This window comes from Nelumbo lutea, chromosome 4 (genome assembly GCF_056320005.1).
Source record: "Nelumbo lutea isolate HS-2025 chromosome 4, American lotus-T2T, whole genome shotgun sequence".
Taxonomy (NCBI): domain Eukaryota; kingdom Viridiplantae; phylum Streptophyta; class Magnoliopsida; order Proteales; family Nelumbonaceae; genus Nelumbo; species Nelumbo lutea.
Genome location: NC_142687.1, coordinates 78,654,994 through 78,663,022, shown reverse-complemented (window position 1 = coordinate 78,663,022; position 8,029 = coordinate 78,654,994). Strand labels below are relative to the sequence as shown.

General features: G+C 39.4%; 1 non-coding gene across 1 annotated transcript; it reads left to right on the top strand.

Annotated features, from left to right (window-relative positions):
• The first annotated feature begins 920 nt into the window (after nucleotides 1-920).
• On the top strand, nucleotides 921-1,027 carry LOC148861216 (small nucleolar RNA R71). The gene has a single exon (XR_016095233.1). It is a non-coding gene; the product is annotated as a small nucleolar RNA R71 (small nucleolar RNA).
• The last annotated feature ends 7,002 nt before the right edge of the window (nucleotides 1,028-8,029 follow it).

The following is an 8,029-nucleotide window of genomic DNA, read 5'->3' as shown; positions in this document are numbered from 1 at the left end:
AACTTTTAAATATTTCAAGAAACCTACCAAATTCCTTCTCCAATTTTTGTTGCTTTAGCCTGTTAGGGAATGGAACTTGTGGTTGTTGGTGCATCCCTTGTTGTGCTTCTGGTTGTTCCGTCTTCTGTTGTCTGGTCCCAAGGCTTGTTTCTGCCTTGGGTTCAGCCCAATTCTTCTTTTCTACCTCAGGCAACTCTTTTCCACTTCTTAAGGTAATAGCTTGCACCTGCTCTCGTGGATTCACTTCAGTGTTGCTTGGAAGAGTTCCCGGCAGTCTGGAAGAGATTAATTGTGCCAATTGCCCCACTTGGTTTTCTAGGTTTTTGATTGAGGCTTCCTGGTTCTGGAACCTAGTTTCTGCACCTGCTATAAATTTTGTCATCAGTTCCTCCAAATTGGATTTTGGTTCAGGCTGATGATAAGTCTGGTGGAACGGCTTGGAAATATGCTGATTTGGCTAGGACTGGTTTGAATGTCCCCTCCATCCTGGATGAAAAGTATGGTGACTCTGGTAACCCTGTTGTCTTGACGAATTGCTGACATAGTCAACTTGTTCAGTAGATGGTCTGAACTGATTGCCAACTTGGCAGTCTGTACTGATGTGGCCTCCCCCACACAATTCACAATTAAGAGGCTGCACATGCATGGCAGCTATCTGCATTTCATCTATTTTCTTACTGAGTGCTCCTATTTGTGCAGATAGTGCTGTATAAGTGTCATCATTATGCAAGCCTTGCTGCTTCCTAGTTTGAGTTCTTTCCAAATGCCATTGATAGTTGTTGGCTGCCATTTCCTCAATAAGTGCATGGGCAACCTCAGGAGTTTTATTATTTATGGATCCTCCGGCTGCAGCATCTAATATGGTCTTATTTGAGTCAGTAAGACCATTATAGAAAGTCTGCACTTGCAGCCAAATGGGGAGGCCATGGTGAGGAACTCTCCTTAACAGCTCCTTGTATCGTTCCCATGACTCATATAAAGATTCCCCCTCTTGCTGGAAAAAAGTAGTGATGTCATTCCTCATTTTAGCAGTTTTAGAAGGGGGAAAATATTTAGAGAGAAAACGGCTAGCCATTTCGTCCCATGTGGCTATAGATCCTGCCGGTAATGAGTTCAACCAAGCTTTGGCTTTATCCTTCAAAGAAAATGGAAATAACCTCAGCTGGATGGCATCATCACTTACCCCATTGTGATTATTTGGATTATGAATGGTTTAATTTCGAAGTTTTTGGCAGCAATAGTTGGCCTGATAATGCTGGAGACAGTCCCGGTGAGGGTGGGCTTGGCCTAATCCATCATAGTTCTTTGTTCAGCCATTTCTTGTGCTTCTTGTCTGACTTGCCTAGCAGCTCTCAAACGGACACGGAGAGTCCGTTCAATCTCCGGGTCGTAAAGGATCTCTTCCAGTTCAGGTCTGCTTGTCATAAACTGTTAAAGTCAAAGCAATAAAAATGCCAATATTCACAAAAGAAAATAAATAACTAATCCTATCACACTGAAAATGTAAAGTGAATTATTGGAATACAAAAACCTACATCCTATCATGAATAAATGAAGCCGATTATACTAAAAGCAGATTTAAACCAATCATCTTATTCAAGGTTCCTTTATCTACATCCATCGATTGCAACATCTGAATTCAGACCCAATTTAGTTGAGTTCAGATCTACAAGTCTTTGGTATTGTTAGTCCAGAGAAATTAACAAATAATAATTCAGATATGAGCTGTATATCTCATACACACTCATTGGTATACACTACAATATACATCCATTAAGGTTGGAATCAAGTCTGTGATGCTTTAGGGCTGAAATCAGATCTGATCTGAAAAATAATTTAAAAGGATCTGAAATAAACTAAAACCAGTCCTGAGTTAGGCTTGGGTTAAGGATTTTAAGCTCTACAATTGAAGCTCAAACCTGTATAGCTGATGCATATCAAACACTTGCTAAGACCTAAAAATTGGGTCTACAATGTTTGGTATTGCAAGCTATTTGGTCCATACAACTTTTGTAGAAATCTGAAATCAGGTTTAATAACTGTTGCACTATAGCAGCCCTGTTACAGATCTGAATGCTAATAGAAATACTTGGAAAGTGCTAATTTTTCTTAAATATCTGAGGCATAACAATTATTCAATCCAAACATACACCTCCTTAGCTAATGTAGCTCGGTTACAAGTGGATAAAGCAAATGTTCAAGTCACCCAAAATCCAAAATGTTCTCTGTATCAGTTCAGTCCTCAACTATAGTTCAGATCTGTATCAGTTCAGATCTGAATTTTCTTTTTCATTCTTTGCTATCCAATTACCTTTGGGGTATGTCGGATTTATCATAGGGTGAATTGGGGTGATGATGGCACCCAATTCACCTTAAACTTGTATCAGTTCAGGTCTGAGTTCATCTGAACTCAGATCTGAACTGAGCAGTTCTGCAATAGCAGAATTCAGGTCTGAACTCAACTCTGAGTTCGGATCTGAATTCTCAATTGCCTTACCTTCAGTTATTGCTACCAAATTGTTTTTGGGGAATAGCAGAAGTGCCCTAGGGTGAATTGGGGTGGTGATGACACCCAATTCTGCAATAGCAGAATTCAGATCTGAACTCAAATCTGAATTCTGATTCGAATTCTCAATTGCTCCTCTTGTTGTTCAAAAGATCTCCCTTTTTTTTTCATTATATATATATATATTTTTTTTTCTTTTTGTAATGGAAAAAGAAATAAAAGTCTGAAACACAAACAATTCTTTTCGGCTGAGTGCTGCAGATCTGAAATCTGCTGATCTGAGTGCCGAATGCAACTCAGATCTGCAACACTCATGTTTTTGTGAATTTTTTTTTTTTTTCTTTTTGAAGGGAACAACACCAAGATTGAATAGAAATCAAATATGCCTTTATTAAAATGAAACTGAAACCAGAAAAAGAAAGTAATCTACTTAAGAAAGAAGAAACATAACTACAGTAGTACAGCAGTTGCATTCAAAGCTAAAATTGAAAGTTAAGCAAATTAAACCAACTATGAATGCAATGCTGAATGATACCAGATTAAGAATGCTCAATGTTTCCTAATATTGCTTCTATAAATCCCCGGCAACGGTGCCAAAAACTTGATGTGTGGCTCATTGTGACACTAGCAAGTGCACTAGCCGTTCAAGTAATAAAGTAGTGAGTGAAGTATCGTTCACACGAGGATTTAGGAAACAATTACCAATACTAAATTGAGCACTTCTTATCTGATCAACAAATAAATCAAAACTTTAATGAAAGCTAAAAAAAAAAAAATCCTAAATTAAAATCTATCTAAATCATTGGCCCAATTGCCTTCAAATCAGGTTAGAAGAGTAAGCAGTAAATGTCAATCTCAGAATTCAGCAATCTATCAATTTGGATCATTCGAATAAATCATGATTGAGCCTTGGTTTGGTAAAACCCCAAGGTCATGAACAGCCTCTCTCAAGAACATGTTCATCCTATGCATGAGTGATGGTTCTTTTATCTCTAGCAAGAATCTAATCCCCATGCATGCATTTCTTCAAACACTTCTAAGGCATCAATTCAAATCTGAATTGATCACCAACTGAATTGTGCAAGTTATCTCTAACCTTGCACTCAATTCAGTTCTTCAATAGTAGATCTGAATTACTAGAGTCTCTCTCAAGCACTCTAGGAATTCCAAGCTGTAGATTAATTCGGCCAATCTGAAAATTGCAGATCTGAATTCTCTTTCAAGCAATTCAGATCTTGCAATCTCAGATCTGAGAATTCAGATCTGAGTTTTGAAGGTTAGTTGGCCGAATTGATCTGCAATAACACCCTTATTCAAGAAACTTCAAATACAATCCATGATCATTTGAATGAATCAAAAAGAATTAGATTGCTGAACTGAAATTTTACAAGCTGAAATACATCAAGGAAGAATGGAAACAATGAGAAAGAAGAAAGAAAATATAACTTAGAAACTGAATTCAAATCAAAAGAGAATGAAACTACAAATGATTTATTACAAAAGATCTTCGAATCACAAACCCTCAATTCGAACTCACCTTCTTCTTCTAGCTTGCTTGTCTTGAACTTCCTTTAGCCCTTCTTCTTCTTCTTCCTTGCGCCTAGCCTTCTTCTCTTCTCTTCTCTCAAGGTGGCCGAACCTCTAAGAGTGGGAGAGCCTTCCTCTCAAGCAATTGAACACCTCTCCCTCCTCCTAGAGGCCTCCTTATATAGTTTTTCAAGGGGGCTCTTGCCCCTTCTTGAAGTCTCTAGAATTGGGTGTATTACACCCCTCATGAACCTTCTAGAGTGCTCCCTCCTTCGTTTCAAGAAACATCTAGGAGTTGCCGCCCCTAGCTCCCTTTGGGCTGCTATTTGGGCTACAACTTAGCTTGTTTTTGAGCTCATGTGGGATACACTCTAGGCTGTTATTTGGGCTAAAAATGGGCTGGGCCAAAATTTCCTTCTTACTAGGCTTCTTCCTTTGGGTTTTCCAAAGAGTTAGCTTGCACTTCTTAGGCCGAATGAAAACTCCCTTGCTCTCATGGTTGGGCCGGGCTGAACTTGATAAATTTTGGGCTTTCTTTTCTTGATTTTGCCTTTTTTTGTTGATTTGGCTCCCCCTGAAATCTTTCTTGCAATCAAGCTAAAATAGGGCAAAATCTAATTAAACCATCATAAAATTTCATGCAAAAACCTCATAAAATATAGATAAATTATAGGTTCATCATTCTTCCTTCTTCTTTAATCAAGAAAAATAACAGAAATCCTATTTCTATTAATTACATTCTTGATCAAATCCTATACATTCAGTCTAAAATAAAAAAATTATTTACAAACTGAATATAAATAAATAGAAAGAAAAAGGGTGCGCAGACTATCTGCGCCAAATCTACACTGTGATCTCCAAGTTCGAACAGTCCATTAAATCAAAATAAATGAAGAACAATTCTAAATAAATTTTGGATTTAATAAAATTAATTTCAGATCAATCGCCCTTAACAAGAAACAGTTTGTTGAAATAAAGAAAACAATCTGCGCAAATCCTGAAAAAACACCTTCTATCCATCTGCGCAGGGTCAGATCTGATTTTCTTTTGGTTCAAGATTCGAACCTGTGGCTCTGATACCACTGAAAGAATGGTAGGATCCATCTAATGGACGCCATAAAGGTTGCAGAATGGGTGGGCGAATTTCAAAAAATTTCTTACCTTCTCCCAACTGGGAATCATATTCCCTAAATTTATAATACAATATTCAAGGATCCTATTTGAACCATAATCAAACCAGATCTGTACCAAAAGATAAATGGGAGGAATATACCTGATCCGGAGAAGCAGTATCTCCCAAAGTTGGTGTTCACGCCCAAAGAATGCTCCAAGATCCATTCCTACTGAAGATGACACAGCTGTGAATGGAACAGAACCAGCAGGGTGCGTCCTACACACTGGATCCTTCACAAGAATCCTCTGGAAGTACTAAACACTGAATCTTTTTCAGTCTTTCTTGCAAGACAGATGTCAAGAACAGATTTCTTGACTTTCTTTTCTGCAAAGATCTAATCTTGCAATGGCAGATGGCGGCGGCAGGAGGAGATCTCCAAATCGAAAAAGGCTGAACTGCTTTTTCTCTTTTCTGGAGAGTATGAGATCTGATCTCAATTCGCAGGAACCTTTCTTGCGATTTTTCTTGGTTCGAAATCTGCTGTAATTCTCTCTATCTTGGTTCGTTTTTCTCCTCCTTTCTTCTTGATTAAGAAACCTCCTTATTAGGAGTTATCCCAATCCAAATCAGTATTTGGATAGGGGATAATCTTAATCCTTTCTGCAGATAGAGTTAGCTTACTCTTGATCTTATCAGGAGGTTACCAGATTCAAATCTAATTTGAATTTGGTCTCTAAGAGTGGATAAGGCTAAAGGCCCAATCCTTTTACTAACTTTAATCTCAAATTCGCCCCAAGGATGGGTGATCATATCAGCCCACCTCGAAATGGGCTTCTGGCCCATTAAGTGTTTAGTGTCTAATTACTTTCCAAACTGCTGCCCAGTTGGGCTTCTTTGTATGGCGTGGGACCCAAGCATTGATCTACACACCAGCCACATGGGTTCGGTCCAGCCTTTAATACAAGGCCCAGCCGAATTCACTAAAAAACTCAATGAACCCCTTGAGTCCATCATATGGACCCTATGGGCCCAACACTTACATTAAGAGTGAGTGCATTCCCGATCATTACCCTTTGTCCGACAAAATGGCTGATTCTATCACTATGATCACCCACTCAGATGAATTCTCAAACTGCCCCAACATACCCAGGTTTTGATCCCCGCTAAGGATCTCACTGATTGGCATATCAAAGGCAGCCTGATCCAACACCTAGTGAAATGTGATAATCGAGTCTAGGGGTCAGGTGTAACTTTCCAGTTTTGCCCATCTATCTCCAAGGTCTAGGGCAATACTGGAAATCTGGTCCGGTTCAAGGATTCAAGTAATCCCATGCTACATGTGCCTCGGGTCTTACCCTGGTGGCTGAGACAGGCCATCCCAACACTTGGTGGCACACCAGTATCAGCCTTGGCAGGATAAATCTCCCCATACTTATCCAACGGCTGTGAACATTTAAAACTAACATGAGTCTCTATAAATGTCCAGTTTTAGGGTTTTACACAGAATTAAACCAAACAACATGAATCAAACATGCACTTTATTTATTTCCACTAAATAACAAAAGTACATCAAATCAGATTGAAGCTAAGGGCATACAAAACTGTCTAACACATCTCCCATTGCTCCTGAGCTCTCCTCATCAAGAATCCTGATGATGGGTGTCCAGGATATAGTCGGTTTCCAAGAATTGCGCATTACGACTGCAAAACACTTTCTGCTCACTTGGGTCATAGAATAGGTAACCTACAGAGCCTTTTGGGTATTCTACAAATAGGCAACAACTGGTCTTGGAGTCCAACTTGTCTGCACTCATTCTCTTAACGTGTGCTGGACAACCCTAAATCTTCAAATGTCTGACACTTGGTTTCTTTCCGGTCCACGAGTATTCGGAACCGATTTGGTTGGAACCTGATTCAGCACATAAATCACAGTTTCTAATGCGTAACCCCAAAAGGATGTGGGTAACTCTGAGTGTATGAGAAGCGACCGGACCATATCCAATAAGGTCCTATTCCTCCTCTCCAAACCACCGTTAAGTTGTGGTGTAGCAGGAGGCACTAATTGTGATACTATCCCATTGTCCTTTAAGTAGTCCCTGAGTTCGTCAGAGAGATACTCGCCACCTCGATCTGATCGAAGGGCCTTAATTTCTCTCCCTAATTGTTTCTCGACCTCTTGTCTAAACTCTTTAAACTTTTCAAAGGATTCAGACTTGTGTCTCATTAGGTACACGTAACCGTATCATGAAAAATCATCTGTGAAGGTGATGAAATACACGTGTTGATTTCATGTCCTAACACTCAGGGGACCACATACATCAGTATGTATTAGGTCAAGTGTGCTCGTAGATCTTTCAGGCTTACCGTTAAATGGCCATTTCATCATCTTGCCTTATAGGCAAGGCTCACAAGTGGGAAGATCTTCTACAGTTAGAAAATCCAAAGGACCATCCTTTACCAACCTTGTGATTCGGTCAACACCGATGTGGCCAAGTCGATAATGCCACAGACACGTGGGATTAACTGTATCACGAGCTCTCTTCTTAGGGATTTCAGCCGACGTAGTTTCGGTTATGTTAGTTTCTAGAGAAGGATGTACAACATAGAGACCGTTCTCCAGTTCCCCGTATGCAATGAATCTGTTGTTTCTTTTAACAGTAATCGTATTACTAAAGAAGATAGAATAACCATCTACACACAGTTTTGAGACAGAAATCAAATTTCTCCTTAAATTTTGTACATAAAGACAGTCTTTCAGTACAATTATTCCTTCTCTAAAAATTAATTCCATGGTTCCTATGGCCGCGGCCGCAACAGTTGTAGTAGTCCCAAAGAAGAGTGTGACTTCTCATTCACTCAGCCTTCTGCTTACCTTGAACCCC